This window comes from Topomyia yanbarensis, chromosome 2 (genome assembly GCF_030247195.1).
Source record: "Topomyia yanbarensis strain Yona2022 chromosome 2, ASM3024719v1, whole genome shotgun sequence".
In the NCBI taxonomy this organism is placed as follows: domain Eukaryota; kingdom Metazoa; phylum Arthropoda; class Insecta; order Diptera; family Culicidae; genus Topomyia; species Topomyia yanbarensis.
This window is the reverse complement of record NC_080671.1, coordinates 34,358,703-34,374,481: the sequence shown is the minus strand read 5'-3', so window position 1 is coordinate 34,374,481 and position 15,779 is coordinate 34,358,703. Positions and strand designations below refer to the sequence as shown.

At 41.8% G+C, this 15,779-nt stretch overlaps 1 protein-coding gene across 3 annotated transcripts in view; it reads right to left on the bottom strand.

Moving 5' to 3' along the window:
• The window catches only part of LOC131682539 (transient receptor potential-gamma protein), a 526,333-nt gene that overhangs the window by 435,153 nt on the left and 75,401 nt on the right, over nt 1-15,779 (bottom strand). The window lies entirely within an intron of this gene.

Sequence of the window (15,779 nt, the reverse complement as noted above, 5' to 3'; positions counted from 1 at the left end):
CATTAGCTCCACGTTTTCATCGATCACAAAGGGAACGTTGATCGGACCAAGCAGCCTTGTAACGCAGACCCTTTCGCCACTGATCAACATTGCTAGCGGTAGCATCCCCTCCTGGGAAACTCGCTGCGGTACTCCTCTCCTCACAGATAAATACGCACCAGTCTGCTGCAACACCACACACTCCAGCCCGTTGGTGCCGAACTTGGGAGTCTCCACATTCGGTACCAGGATTATAAACAAGGAGATGTAAGTTAACTCTCGCTTATACGGCAGATTAGATCCGGTTAGCAAAGAGGCGAAGACTACATATTAAGAAGACTGATATCTCTTTCCTTCCCCCATACAAACGAGAAGCGACAGAGGTTACAGCACCTCTATTGTCTGAAGGTAGGAAGCTTAATGTAAAAGTGTATATGTGTGTGTGCATCACTATGGGAAGTACCCGCAAGTGGCGTTGCTGTTACTGTCTCCAGATTCTGGACAGTTAGCAGTCTTCTTGATATGCAGTCTTCGATAGAGGTGTATTCAGATGATTCGTCGATGCTGCGCGTATATCCGACCAGAAGCAGTGGGGTTTTGATTTCGAATGTTCTCTTAATCTAGGCGGACAGATACATGTACATATACTCGTGAGAAATTGAGCAGCTATCAGTAGGTCTGTTCCAGGAGAAACTGGAAGTACTCCGGAGAAAATCGTTCCTTTACTCTCTTCTTCTGGTAGCAAACCGGAGTAAAAAGGAGCAAGAATTTTTTGCTCCTGTTTACTCCGGAGTGATTTCCTTGTACTGGAACAAAGCTAGTGTGAGTATATTTTGATTTGATGTGCACTTGCTCTATTGGGTTATACCGTTAACCAACATACAGAACTTGCTCGACGAGAGGTTGCTATTTATTCGTCCAGCTGAAGAAACATGATTATCATCTGATCGCATGGGAATTCCGATCGAGTCCGTACCCAAGATTTCATCGATTATCTTTATGTTGTGGGGAACTTCAATCTCCCGCTCGATTTGCGGTATGAACTTTATATTCTTATATTTCAGATTGTTATGGAATCTTTGGCATAACATGTTCAACCGTTCATTGGCGTTAATTTCTTCCCTCAAACAAAATGCTAAAACATCTTCGTTGAACAAGAAATGATCGTCCTTTTCCGGGAGGCCTTTCTCATGATCCGTATTATTACCGACGTTTCGTTTTTCCAATGCTTTCACTAATTCTTCTACGGCGGAATCGTTGGGTTCGTCGAACTATTTTTCGATCAGCTCTTTGGAAAGATGAGTCCGCTTTGGAATATTTTTTTATTCTCGAAGGACTTGAAGCACTGGATTATAGTAAATAGCTCCAACCACCCTACTTTCAATTCAATTTTACCGCTCCAGTATTTATTCGATTTACCTGGCTTTCATACGGTATGTAATCTTCGTTTTCAAATAGTTTTGTTGGACTTGGTAGTGGTATAGAAGCGTCCATCAGTTTGGTTTTGAAATTTAGGCGATTTTTTTCGTATAACTATTTTCATTTTTTTCGGAATTCTGGTCAACTTATGTAAAGTTGAGATGCGCCAAATGACAATAGTTGATTAGTCTGCGCCATCTTGAATATCTGGCGAACACCCAGCGACTGTGACACAATGCTCGCACGCAGCGATTGTTCAAAAATCGCTGCAATTTCGCAACAGCCGACGCGAAAAGTTCGCGTCAGTATGGGAGCGCACATCTGTCGCCATGAGCAGAGTTGCTAGCGACAAGTCGCTTCGCGAAATTTTTGCAATCGCTGCGACAAAATCGCGTCAGTGTGGGGGAACCTTTATTGTTGGGTAATTCGTTCGTTTCTCTAGCGAGCAGTTAGCTTCACTTCTCTTTCCTATGTGTAGGTTGGAAAAGTTTTGCGAACGATGAGATGAAATTTAACAGCTCTTCTGTACGACTTGGAGAGTCGACGAATGATTCAGCAGATACATTTAGGATATTTCATACATGAAGCTGGAAGGATGCATGGAAACAAAACGAAATGTAATTGGTTGGCGGTAATAAATTGTTTGGCTAATGGTTTAGATTTATAATTAATGACTTCTGTATGTTAATGATTGTTTAAAACAAATGTTGAACAGGTCACATGTTCTCAATAATAATAACGAATCTTTAGGAGATCGTATTGAAAGTATCATGTTGATTCGCTCGTCCATGATATTGCCTTTCGCTGTAGTAATCGATCTAAGCACGTTAGAATCACTAGGGAGCTACTTGGCCGTATTCCATTACTTCAATGCAATTTTAGTTCGGTTCACGATCATGGTCACAAAAATTTGAAAGGCCACCACTCTAATCGAGCCCCGACCGGCATTAAAAGTCGAAATCGTGGCACTATATCTGCATTTATCCTGTACGCCAGTAATTGGTCGCAACAAAGAGCGCGATTTACCAAAAAACATTGTAGTGCTTCGCTTTCCAACCCCAAATGTTGTTAATTTATGAATACATGAAAATAATCCACAGGGAATATTAGCGCATGACATAACAGATCATAATGATTTTGAATTACCAGTTGACATAAATGATACTTCATCTGTAATTCAACTACTACTTCAGTAATAACTACTTTAAAAACTTTCCTTCTTTTGAACATGAGCCATTTCGTTGGTGTTCTAATGTTAAACTTTTAAAAATCTCTCGGACGGTTTAATAGAACATACGACTTTTTTATGCGAATATCGAAAGTTTTGCGGCTTTTTATGCGAAATTTGTTACATCGTTTAACTTAGCTCCATATTGGTGCTATTTACTGACGAGGTGAGTTTGAAACACAAAAATACAAATAGTACGGTAACTTGAATACAGTAAAAAGTGAGTCGCTATATATTGCGACACTTTCAAACTAGTGGTACATGTTTCATATTTGACCGGAATGAACCAAATCTGCCCAGTTTCTCTTTAGAGTATATTGTTTACATCCACTAAGATTTGCAGTTGTCGCACGTAAAAAATCCGTTCATGAATTCATGAAAACAAAATTTACGAAATCCGTGACCAAGTTCTTGAAATTATGAATAATAAATCTCGTATTCATGAAACTATTTTTGTTTCCAAAAAACTAGTTCTCGTCGAGTATATACATGGCGTTACATTCGAAAGTTTGGTAGGGTTACTGTGGTTGTTCTCTAGAGATGTTTAGTTTTTGTTGTGATCCTTGTTCATAATTTGGGAATACACAAACGGCAGTTAAACGATGTTCATGATTGCAGGAGTTTATTGGCGATTTTTGTGATTTCTCATCAAGTTATCGTTATATTTTTCATGAGTTTGCTATCAGATTTTTCTGACAGAGTAGCGTGATTTATGTTGATGATTGCAGGATATTAGTCACAATTTTCGGGATTTCTATTTCGTGGTATTTTAGTCATGAGTTGAGTGATTCATGCTCATGATTCCAGGATACTAGTCACGATTTTTGAGTAAGTTATGTGATTTATATTAATGTTTTCAGGATTTTTGTCACAATTTTCATAGTTTCTATTCACGTTTTCGTGATATTTTAGTCACGAGTAAAGTGATTTATGTTCATAAATTCAGGATCTTAGTCACGATTTTTGATATTTTAATCACAAGTATTGTGTTTTATATTCATGATTTCAGGATCTTAGTGTCGATTTTTGTAATTTTTATTCACGTTGCTTCGAGATTTTAGTCACGATTAGAGTGATTTATTTTCATAATTTCAAGATCTTAGTCACGATTTTTCACATTTTTGTCACAAATGGTATGGTTTTATGTTCTTGATTTTAGGATCTTAATCATGTTTCTCGTAATTTCTTTGCTTAATTAATTACTTTCGAATTTGACACGTGGAGTGATGTAACTGATGTTCTTAACATCATCCGTTTTATTATGATATTCGTAATTTCTCTTCGCCTTATCGCGATCTGTCATCTTTGGTTATTATCGGTTTTTGTACATATAAACAGGAATATGCGTGACTAATAAGCAGGTTCCATGAACTCTATCACGAACGGGTGTACCCCATTAGGCATAAATACGTTAGGCATACGGACGTTTGGCATACGTACGTTAGGCATAATGGACGTTAGGCATAAAGACGTTAAGCATAATGAACGTTAGGCATAATATACGTTAGGTATAATGGACGTTAGGCATAATGGACGATTGGCATAATGGACGTTAGGCATAAATTATCTTGTCGAAGAATCATTCCAAGAAACTTATTTTTTAAGGTGATGGCCTCGGGTGGTTGCATGAATGTTTGAACTTTTTTGATGTTGTAGAGATACTCTGGAAGCTGATCCAACTTTATTAATATTTTATTCTGCTGTATATACTTGAAGAAATCTTTGCTCAAAAAAAGGCAGCAGATCGAATGCTTGGCATGCGGAAAGTAAAATAGAATATATAGAATAGAATACAATGACAGCGGCATGCGAAAATTTCCACTGTATGGGAATACATTTGGCATACCACAATGAGTGCGTTGCGGCAAAAGCGGTATTGTACTAAAAGTTGGAACTAACTCAGATCGCGTTAATTTCTCGACATACAGCCGATAAATTGCATATGACTAAAATAGGTTCAAACAGCTTGTTTAAAAACAATCTCATTTGTATTAAAGCATAAATAACGCACATTAACTTAGATTAGTTCTTAAATTCATGCATAGTGCAATTTTCGAAGAAGAAAATGTATGTCTTTAAGAACAGCTCATGAAAGAAAGAATGATGCATTTTATTATTCATTCAACGAATATATTAATGTTGCTGTTTTAATATTATTTATTACGGGAGACAATATAGAAGCAGCCATATTCAATCCTGGGATACATTTCAAAGATTATATTCTTGAGGTCATCAAAGGTACAACTACGGAAACTGTCTGATACGAGAGAGTTTTTTCGTATATTGTGACGAGTTACCGAAAAAGAGTTATCGTCACTAATGTAACAACCTTAGCCTAATGCGGATGCTATCCATAATACTGCAAGTTTACATAGCTCCAAAACTTAATTTTTGATTATTTTGACTTATTTTTCAATACTTGATTACAGTTATATTGGTAATACATCCAATAGACTTCAAATATGTTTGAACCAAAACTGTTAAATGAGGAAAGAAATAGAAAAAAATCTGCACTTGTAAGGGATAAATATCTCGCAATGTATTTTTTATATCATGGTCTCTCATTAAAGTCATACGAAGGTATGGTATAGCAAGGCGTAGTTTTTTCTAACCCGAAAACGGGGGTAAGGTTGAAATATCTACAATAAAGAAAGGATTTTATATTTTTGTGAATTATGCCTATCAAATGAATAAGGATGTTCTAGGTCCTAATAGTTTTCTTATATTTACTGCTCGTGCCTCTTACTGGTCGCTAGCAGCTGGACATATCTGACATTTCATGGAATAGTGCATGGAACAAAAGCGATTCTTCGAATAATACTCTAGATTTTGTGAAAGAGTTCCCGTGAAAATTTCTTGACCATGTTGCATGAAATTGAAAATGATTTGGCACCGCCAAGCTAACGCATTTGTGCCTATCAAATAAACGAAATGAATAAAAAAAAATGAAATTGAAAATGATTAGGAATGTCTTCTAAATATTACAAGCACGCAAGATAGAGCCTAGGTCAAGTACTGGGAATCATTAACCAGTTCTCGAATACATGAACAATATTCTATGATTTCATGTACTATTTCACAACAACGAATGGTCAATCGTGGCTATTGTAGTAGGAATCATGGACCAGTTAACGAATTCATAAATATTATTGCATAATTTCGTGAAATATTTCACAAATGCAAATGATAAATCGTGGCTAGTATATTAGGGACCATGCATCAGTTCACTAATTCATGAATAATTCATGATTTCGTGAACTATTTCACGAGCACGAATGGTAAGTCGGATCTATTAAACAAGGAATCATGAACCAGTTCACGAATACATGAAAAATATTTCATGATTTTGTGAACTATTTCACAAGTACGAATGGTAAGCTCATATATGATATCGTCAACTTTTTCACGGTAACGAATTGTAAATCGTGGCTATTATACAAATCATGAACCAGATCACGAATACTTGAATATTATGGTACAATTTCGTGAAATATTTCACGAACGCTAATGGAAAATGTTGACTAGTATACTCATGAATACATGAATAATATTTGATGATTTTGCAAACTATTTCCCGAGCACGGATTTTAGACCGTGACAAATATATTAAGAATCATGAAGTAGTTAACGAGGATCGTATGGATGCATGAATAAAATTCCGAGTTTCGTGAATTAGTTTACGAGAAAGTATCCAGATTTTTTTGGTTTTGTGAACAAATATTCCTAAATCTATGAATAACATCATGAGTTATGAATAACCCAGCTAACATTTTGATTCACTTTAATAAGTTGCAATTTGATTAACTGTACTCTTCAACGATATGAACTGATTGTATAAAATGCACAGATCTCTTCTATGTGAACAAAAGTGGAGGCCATATACGTACAACAAATCGGTATAGTAGAACTATGTGATTTACGACGAATTTTGATCTCATCAGAAGCATTATAAATCATTTAGCTTAACATTTTGAGTTTATATATGGTCAACTTTACAATCACACATGAAGGTTTATACAGCTTAAGGTCCCCAATGTGGTAACAAGAAGTATTTTTTTAAAAATAATATGAAAATAAAAAATCAGGATGAAATTTTCATAATTCTGTTATAAGACACAGTTACGCCCACACTGGCAGATATGTTTTTCATGGGTGAGGTTGGAGTTACTGGAACATCAATTATTAAAATTACCTGCTACGGATTTAACTTCCAGTTTCGAACCTGAGATCTTCGTATTCCCAGCATAGCCGCTATGTACTCATCTATTTCTACACTATCAAGCAACGATTAAATTTGATCATTTTTATCGCTTTGTGATTACGATCTAAAAATACCACAATCCATCCTAAATATGGCACTCCAATGATACCTTCTATACCTGACAAATCACTACCTACATTCTGTACTCAAGCCATTTTTATTGCTCAAATATTGAAGTAGTCTGGCAGAGAATTTGCGAAGTGCTATAAGGAGGTGACTATTTTTTTAACGATTTTGCAGTTTAATCCAATTGCAAATTAATTTCTATACAATGTTTCAAAACTGTCTTTATTATTCCGCAGGTACAATTTTGTTTTAAGTTGTAGTGGACTAATAAATAACTTCAAGTCAACATTGTATTTCGATCACAGATTTGCATTTTATGTGAACTTCTTACAACAAAACATAATTTTTGCTTGCACTATTTGTAATTTTGATTTAGTCTGTCATTATTTGTAACTTATTGTAAACTTTTATATACGACTAGCTGATACCCATCGCGCGTTGCTGCGACTTTCAACAAAATAGGAGAAAAACACAATTTGTTCGACGCGCCATCTGTCGGACAGAAATTCCCCAACCAATAGCACACAAACACGCTCCATAACAAATGCCTACTACGTATAAATTTTGATGACGATCGGTTAAGCCGTTTGGGAGTCCATAAATCATATACATACAAACTTTGACTTTTATATATATATAGATAGATAGATAGATTGCTGGCTTGCTGGGAATGTTCTTAAAGTTGTGTCCTAGTTTACATACAAAAAATCGATGTGGTAATGACATGGCGGAAAACATGACTTAAGATCACAAAACAAAAACAATGTTTTCCACCAATAAAAGCGTTACGCGGGCTTTACTGAAGGGAAACAGAACATAATTATAAAAGCCATGATTTTATAATTATGTTCTGTTTGCCTTCGGTATAACGTCATAAAAACGTGGTTATTCCAGAATTCATGGCCCTTTATTCACGCAGTTGCAGGGACTAGCATATTTTACAGCTGTCGAAAGTCGCCTAGCAGTACCCGATTTGGCAGGCCATATAAAATTTTGGTAAACGCAGTGAACAAAAGCACTATAAACAGTTTACCAAACAGAGTGCTTGAGCTTGAGCTTGTGCGACCATCCCTGGTTGCGTTATCGATCTGGACTACTGAAATTGCACAGGGAATCAGTAGATAATTATGCATGGCAGTAGCGAAACACCTTACTCCTGGTAATCCTAAAGTGTTTATTGATCAATATCAGCGCCGGTCAGGCCCGAACGTAGATCGCGGAAGGAATGGTTAGTCCGATACTTGCTTTTGCTAGAGGTCGTATATACTACTGCGCATTCAACAAATATCACGGGAGGAGGACATTTGTTAGTAAGTATAGAAATTGAATTCTACTTCTTCTTTACCGACGCCAGAGAGGCGACTCCACTAGACAAGTCTAGTACAAGTGGTGCATCGGGCCCCCGGGCCCGGGTGCACTTTGTGACAGCAGTGAGTAGGAGGGTCTGGTGGTGTGCGTTGAAGTGCCTGCCGTAAGCCGACATGGAGCCGCCACTAGCACAGATCTTGGTGGTAGTAGCAAATATTCGAATGAGATCTTGGATGACTGAAGTGGAGGAGGGTTTCGTGTCAACAGCAGTTGAACACGAGTTAGCCAATCCTAAGCTCTATGGGGAACCTGATATATATTAAGCATTTAACCAAATACAACAAACATATTGTGCGTGTGTCGTTGATGCAACATCCACTAGTATATATTAAACGAGCGAAAGGGAATCCGGTTACAATTCCGGAGCCTGTTGAGTATACGTTTGCATTGGCGTGCATACTGGAAACGGTAGCGCCTTTGTAATCATGGCAACATGAATCCTTTCCTTCGAGAAGCCAACAAGAGATATCGGAAGAGTTTTCTTTTCTGTTTAACAGTCATACTAGCCATGGAAGTCTTTCATAGAGAGATATGGTTGGACAGGCTGGTAGAGCATGGTATTAAATTGCTGTGTCGATATTCTCTTCTTGGACCTTGAAAATCGAAGACTGGGGCACGCAAACTCTCAACAGCTTGTACCGAATCCGCAGCAGGTCTCCAAGGTTTAGAGTCTCTAGTCGATAGATTAATGTAGGTAAGGAAAGTCGGCAAATTAGATCCGTAACTTCGGGATAAGGATTGGCTCTGAAGACTGGGATGACTCGGGCTATAATCCTGCCGGCGGTTTTTTTCCACCTGAAACTGTGCAAACAGCTTCCTCCGTGGAGGCCGTGTTGGGCTTCTGCCTCAATGCACCCGGGGCGTCCGGTTTTCCGTTCGTTCGCGCGGGCGGGCCGGGTTCACACGAACCGCTGGTGCTGCAGTCATCAATAAACAGTCAATTCAGAACTGGCACGGATGAGGGAATCCGACTGTCTAATTAAAACAAAGCATTGTGATGGCCTCAACAAGTGTTGACACAATGTGATTTCTGCCCAGTGCTCTGAATGTCAACGTGAAGAAATTCAAGCAAGCGCGGGTAAACGGCGGGAGTAACTATGACTCTCTTAAGGTAGCCAAATGCATCGTCATCTAATTAGTGACGCGCATGAATGGATTAACGAGATTCCCTCTGTCCCTATCTACTATCTAGCGAAACCACAGCCAAGGGACTAGATATCGATCCATCAACTCATGCACCGAGGACCAACGACTTTACTTCCCTTCCGAAGGAAGACGCTACCACCTCAGAAAAATCCCAACGACCTCGGCTGAAATTGAACCCAGGCCAACTGGAATAAGTGACGCTCATATGAGCGTACGCTAACCACTCAACCACCGGCACCGTTCATAAACAGTTTACCAAACAGAGTGCCACCAAAAACATCGTTTGTCTTTATTGAGACAGTGGAAATGGAATGCGGCTAATTCAGTAAACTTTATGCCGAAAGCTATGACCCACGAAACTGTCCTGAACTCCATCCGATTGAAACCTGTTGAATCATTATGAAGTAATAAACTTTGGAAATTATGTAAAAGAGGAAAAACTTAGGAAAACGTACCAAAAACGACTGTACTGGCTCTTATTGAGGGTGTCAATCGCAAATATCGAGCATTTCACTCAAACTCATCCTAAATTTTAAACGACACATCTAAGTTGAAAAAAAAACTTGAACTCGGCTGAGCACAGTGATCCCAAAGAGTAAAAAGAGGGTTTTTTAGATTGCGTCAAAACTATTAGCTTTAGCAATGTCGTGTCTTCGAGAAAGTTTCTTGGAATAGAACTCCCCTTCTTTCTGTCTTATCAACGACAACGGGCAAACGAGTGGATCATAGGTTTGCTTGTGATGGGTCGCCGCTTCGGATCCTTGGTTCCGGTTATGCGACAAAGCCAAGGGCTATTTGGTATATAGACAAAGAACTGCTCATGTTTGAAAGAAGGAATCAACCCTCCAAGTTTAAGTAAACAGGAGTTTAAGGATGCAAGAGAGAACCGCCGTGAAGTGTTTCGAGCTGCGAAATTAGCCCTTAACAAGGCTATTAAAAGCAGCAAGAGAGCGTGTTTCGACAACCTGTGTGAGAGTGCCAACGCGAATCCGTGGGGTGACGCCTACCGGATTGTGATGGCCAAGACCAAAGGGGGGTCCTCACCCCCAGAACAGTCTCCGGACCGGTTGGCAACGATTATCGAAGTACTCTTCCCGTCTCGAGCCACAAGCCCCTGGCCACCTGCACTACGAGACAGTGCGGGCACGGTCGAAATGGTGGCTCCAGTGACGAATGAAGAACTACTCGCAGTGGCTAAATCCCTAGCAATGAACAAAGCTCCAGGGCCGGATGGAGTTCCAAACAACGCTCTCAAGGCAGCGATCATAGCGAACCCGAACATGTTCAGGCTAGCTATGCAGAGATGCCTTGACGAGTGCCGTTTCCCCGATAGATGGAAAAGGCAGAAACTGGTGCTGTTGCCGAAGCCCGGGAAGCCGCCAGGCGACCCATCGGCGTACAGACCAATCTGTCTGATAGACACGACTGGCAAACTGCTTGAGAGGATCATCCTCAACAGGCTCACCCCGTACGCGGAAGATACGGACGGTCTGTCAAGCAACCAGTTTGGCTTTCGGAAGGGTAAGTCCACAGTGGACGCTCTCAACTCAGTGATAAATACTGCCGAGATAGCGATCCAACGAAAAAGGCGAGGTATTCGATACTGTGCGTTAGTGACACTTGACGTGAAGAACGCATTCAACAGCGCAAGCTGGGATGCCATCGCGCTCTCGTTACACCGGCTTAGCCTACCGGTGGGTCTGTACCGGATCCTGGAAAGTTACTTCCAAAACCGCGTACTGCTATACGAGACCGATGCCGGTCAGAAAAGGGTTCCGATTACCGCCGGAGTCCCGCAGGGCTCGATCCTAGGCCCGGTGCTATGGAACCTCATGTATGACGGGGTTCTGAGACTGAAGTTCCCTCCTGGGGTCAAGATCGTCGGCTTTGCCGACGACGTAACCTTGGAGGTCTACGGGGAGTCAATTCCTGAGGTAGAACTAACCGCAGAACACGCGATTAGCACGGTGGAGGAATGGATGAGCGCGAGAGGCCTGGAGCTCGCTCATCATAAGACGGAGGTAGTTATCGTCAACAACCGCAAGTCGGCACAACATGCAGTTATCCATGTGGGAGAAGTCGCGATCACTTCACAGCGAAGTCTGAAGTCTCTCGGAGTCATTATAGACGACAAGCTGACCTTCGGCAGCCATGTCGACTATACGTGCAAGAGAGCGTCGACTGCTGTTGCGGCACTATCGAGAATGATGTCCAACAGCTCAAAGGTGTGCGCCAGTAGACGTAGGTTACTGGCAGGCGTTGCCGTATCTATCCTCAGGTACGGCGGCCCGTCATGGTCAAGAGCACTGAGGGTAACCAGTTACCTACAGAAACTGGAGAGCACCTACCGCGTGATGTGCCTCAGAGTGATATCTGCCTACCGCACGGTATCACACGATGCATCCTGCGTGATAGCGAGCATGATGCCAGTCGGGCTGGTCATTCGGGAAGATGAGGAGTGCTTTGAGCTACGTGGAAATAGGGGAGCCCGCGAGCGCACCAGGGTGACCTCGGTCGCCAGATGGCAGCGTGAGTGGGACAACTCCTCGAAAGGTAGGTGGACTCACCGGCTGATACCTAGCATATCGAGCTGGGTGTGAAGACCCCATGGGGAAGTTCACTTCCACCTGACACAATTCCTGTCAGGCCATGGCTGTTTCCGACAGTACCTCCACAGGTTCGGGCACGCGGAGGTCCCAGTCTGCCCGGACTGCCCAGGTGTAGATGAAACTGCCGAACACATACTGTTCGTATGTCATCGGTTCGACGTCGAAAGAAGAGCAATGCTTGACGTCTGTGGCTGGGACACAACCCCTGATACCCTTATTCAGCGGATGTGTCAATCGGTGGAGAAGTGGAACGCAGTCTCGGCTGCTACCATCCAGATTGCCAGTAGGCTACAGGTAATCTGGCGAACCGAGCAACAGACGACTGACACGGCTAACTAGTGATTGGTTAGCTGGAGCGAAAAAGGCCAAGCGCAAAATAAAAGAGTGAATGGTCTGTTCATGCCGAGGCAGGTTGGCGCAGCGAATGGCAACCGCGTAAGGGGTAAACCCAGCCACCCCGAAGCAAGACAGAAGAGTGAGTGTATAGGCGTATAAGTGGACTGCCTCATGCCAAGACGGGAGGGTCGTAGCGTAGTATGTTGGAACTAAGCTATCGATGCCTCATGGCGTGGCAGAGGAGTGAAAGGGTGAGCATCCAAGTCAGTCTCACACTGCATGTTAAGGGTGAACATAAAAGTCAGCCTCACAGGTTGGTAGAGGCTAGCACAAAAGTCAGCCTAGCAAGGAGTGAAAAAGGTGAGCACACAAGTCAGCCTCGCATGGTATGTCAGAAGTGGGGCCTAAGACAAATGTCCCACATGGGATGCCAGAGGGAGTGACAAAGGTACAATAGAGTGGCACGATTGAGAGTGAATCAGGTGATAGGGTGAGCACCCATGTCAGCCTCACATGGATGGGTAGGGCGAGCACAAAAGTAAGCCTAGCAAGGAATGAGTAAGGTGAGCACACAAGTCAGCCTCGCATGGAACGTAAAAGGTGAGCACAAAAGTCAGCCTCATGTGGGAGTGTTTGAGAGTGAATCAAAGTGCGATTGAGAGAGCACCCAAGTAAGCCTCATACAGGATGTATGAACGCGTGAGTGAGAGTGAATGAGTACATTTAGTACAGCCATCCCCCAGAAGTAATACCGAGAGGTAGTTCCTGGGAGGAATGATGGCGGAGCCCAATGGAGTTTAGTCGGTATTAATGGCTGGTCACCATTTGAGTCCGACACGCCCCCAGTGCACCCCGTGCGGTAGATTGGACCCAATAGCACGTGTACTGGGCTAGGACATAAAGGTCTTCTCCATTGTAAAAAAAAAAAAAGACCAACGATCCGAAGCGGAATCCGCCAGGTTTGGTGGGCGCCAACCCGCCGTCGGAAGCGGTGACCCCTCGCAAGCAAACCTGTGATCCACTCGTTTGCCAGGATTACTCAAACATAGGGACTTTCAACTAGTTTAAGCACCAAATTTAAAGCGATGTGGTGTAGCCACATTAGGAGTCAACTCCTAATAACAGAGAATACAATTGGGGACGGGAATAGCGTAATTGGTAAATCGATTGCCTTGCACGCAGCTTACCTGGGTGCGATTCCCAACCCCGCAGAGATTTTTCCAACAAGAGATTTTTTTAACCCGATTTAAGGCAAATGACTCTAAGGTTATAACCTCTATAATAAAAAAGACACTTCAATGTGCATTTCAAATTATGGCAAATGACCATTATGCCAAATGAACATTATGCCAAAGGTAAGCAGTGTCACCTACAGTTATGCCAAATGAACATTATGCCAAATGAACCCATTCCAGATAAACTTATGCCAAACAAACTTATGCCAAACAACGTGCTCCCCTTAATGAGAGTTGAATTAGTCGCAAAAGCTCTGTACGAAGTCTTGGAACACGAAACGACCGAAATTTTGGAGACACCGAATAGTCACCGTAATACTCGCTCGAACAAAAGAGTTTGGGACACGCCGGGGGAGCCAGAAGATCCAAAGAATCAGAAGAGCTAGCTGGAGTCCACCAACGATCAAAGAAAGGTTGGAAAGAAATGTGGCCTGCGCATCGTGGAAAGCCAGCAGGCGAAGCGGAAAAAAACGGTGGCTGAAAGAAGAAATGGAGAAGAAACAGAAAAAGGAAGAAAAACGCAAGCCGTATCGGGAGAGATACAAGGGTCATGTACTGACCGGCAAAGCGAGCGAGGCTCTTCTCGAGAGAGTGAGTGAGGACTCGGAGCTGAAAGAGTTGGGAAAGTATGTCGTTGAAACGATGCGCACTCAGAAAGGCAAGATGATCTTCGAGCTAAAGAAGGATCCTTCCGTCAAGAGCTCGAGCTCGTTGTTGAATGTTTAAGCAACGGGACGAACGTGAGAGCTGTGTTACAGAAAACCGTGGTCAAGTGCAAGGATATGGACGAGTTCGTTCTCGAAAAAGAACTGAGAGGTGCACTGCTCAAGTAGTGTAACCTAGATCTACTGGCGACGATCCGGATTAGGAAGTCATATGGAGGCACTCAAATGACGGCGATTCGAGTACCAGTGGATGTGACCAAAAAACTGGTGGAGACAGGCAAGATAAAAGTCGGATGGTCGGTGTATTCGCCGATTTTTCAGGTACTCGGATTTCGGGCATTAAGCTAGGAACTACAAAGGCCCTGAAAGGTCAGCACTATGTAAGAAATGGGGAGGAAAGGGCCATCGCCGGAGACTAGTTGTACCAACTTTCGGTCGTCTGGTCGTAACCGGACGCCATGCTCCATCGGAGATAATTTCTTTCATACCTCACGCAGTTCATAGGTATCCAATGGGACGGTGCTAACAACACAATAATATGTTCGCTCGCCGGTCGAACCATAAACGACAAACGAAAGCACAGAAAACGGCTACTTCCACAAAATCTATTTCTTCGGTAGTTAAGGTATATTTTATGCAATAAGACATGAAATTGTCGGGCATATGTCTGATCAGTTTTAGTTAAGTACACGTTAAAAAAACTCGGAATTTATTCCGGCAGACCACAATGATTACCTTGCCGCTATCAAACAGCACTGAAGAAAGCTCCTAGTAAACAGTTGAAACTTGTGTGCAATGAATCCATCGGATATACATTAGCTTAATAAATAATTTATTGTAAATTTCTTAAATCCCCCTAGCTGTGGTAAGTTCATTCAACGAACCGCGTCATACAAGCGAATCTAATATATACAGAATGAAGACCATCACTTAGAGTTCGAGTCTGAGCAAATTACCATATTGAGAACTTTTCAAATGCAGAATTCAATCCCCAAATTCCCATCTGAAAGTAAGAGGTTGAATGTTCGCATCTGCGCTAACCTTTCTTATAAAAATGATGCAACAAAAAATAAAATAGGCACTTATCACTCAAACCGCCCAAGTGAGAGCGAATTTCAATTTATTTACTACAGATTTTTCAGTTCATCATCCACACCCACAAACGACCAGTTCCCGGACTGCTTGATTGATGGTCATGGCAATATAAAAATGTAAAAACTGTTTACATTGATAAATCTTCTTCAACATTCAACTCGAAATAACCGTAAAATAGCATCATCAGCTGTCGGTAACCGGTGGTGCTGGTGGTGGTATGAATAATGCTTGCTGTTTGGGTTTTACAAACATCAGCCGCACATGTTTATCAATGGTATACGTAGGTACGATAAAAATTGCGCTTGCAGCAGGGATGTCGACTGTACTGCGGAAGCTGCTGCCAAAGAAATAAAATCAAGCATCCCTGTTCAA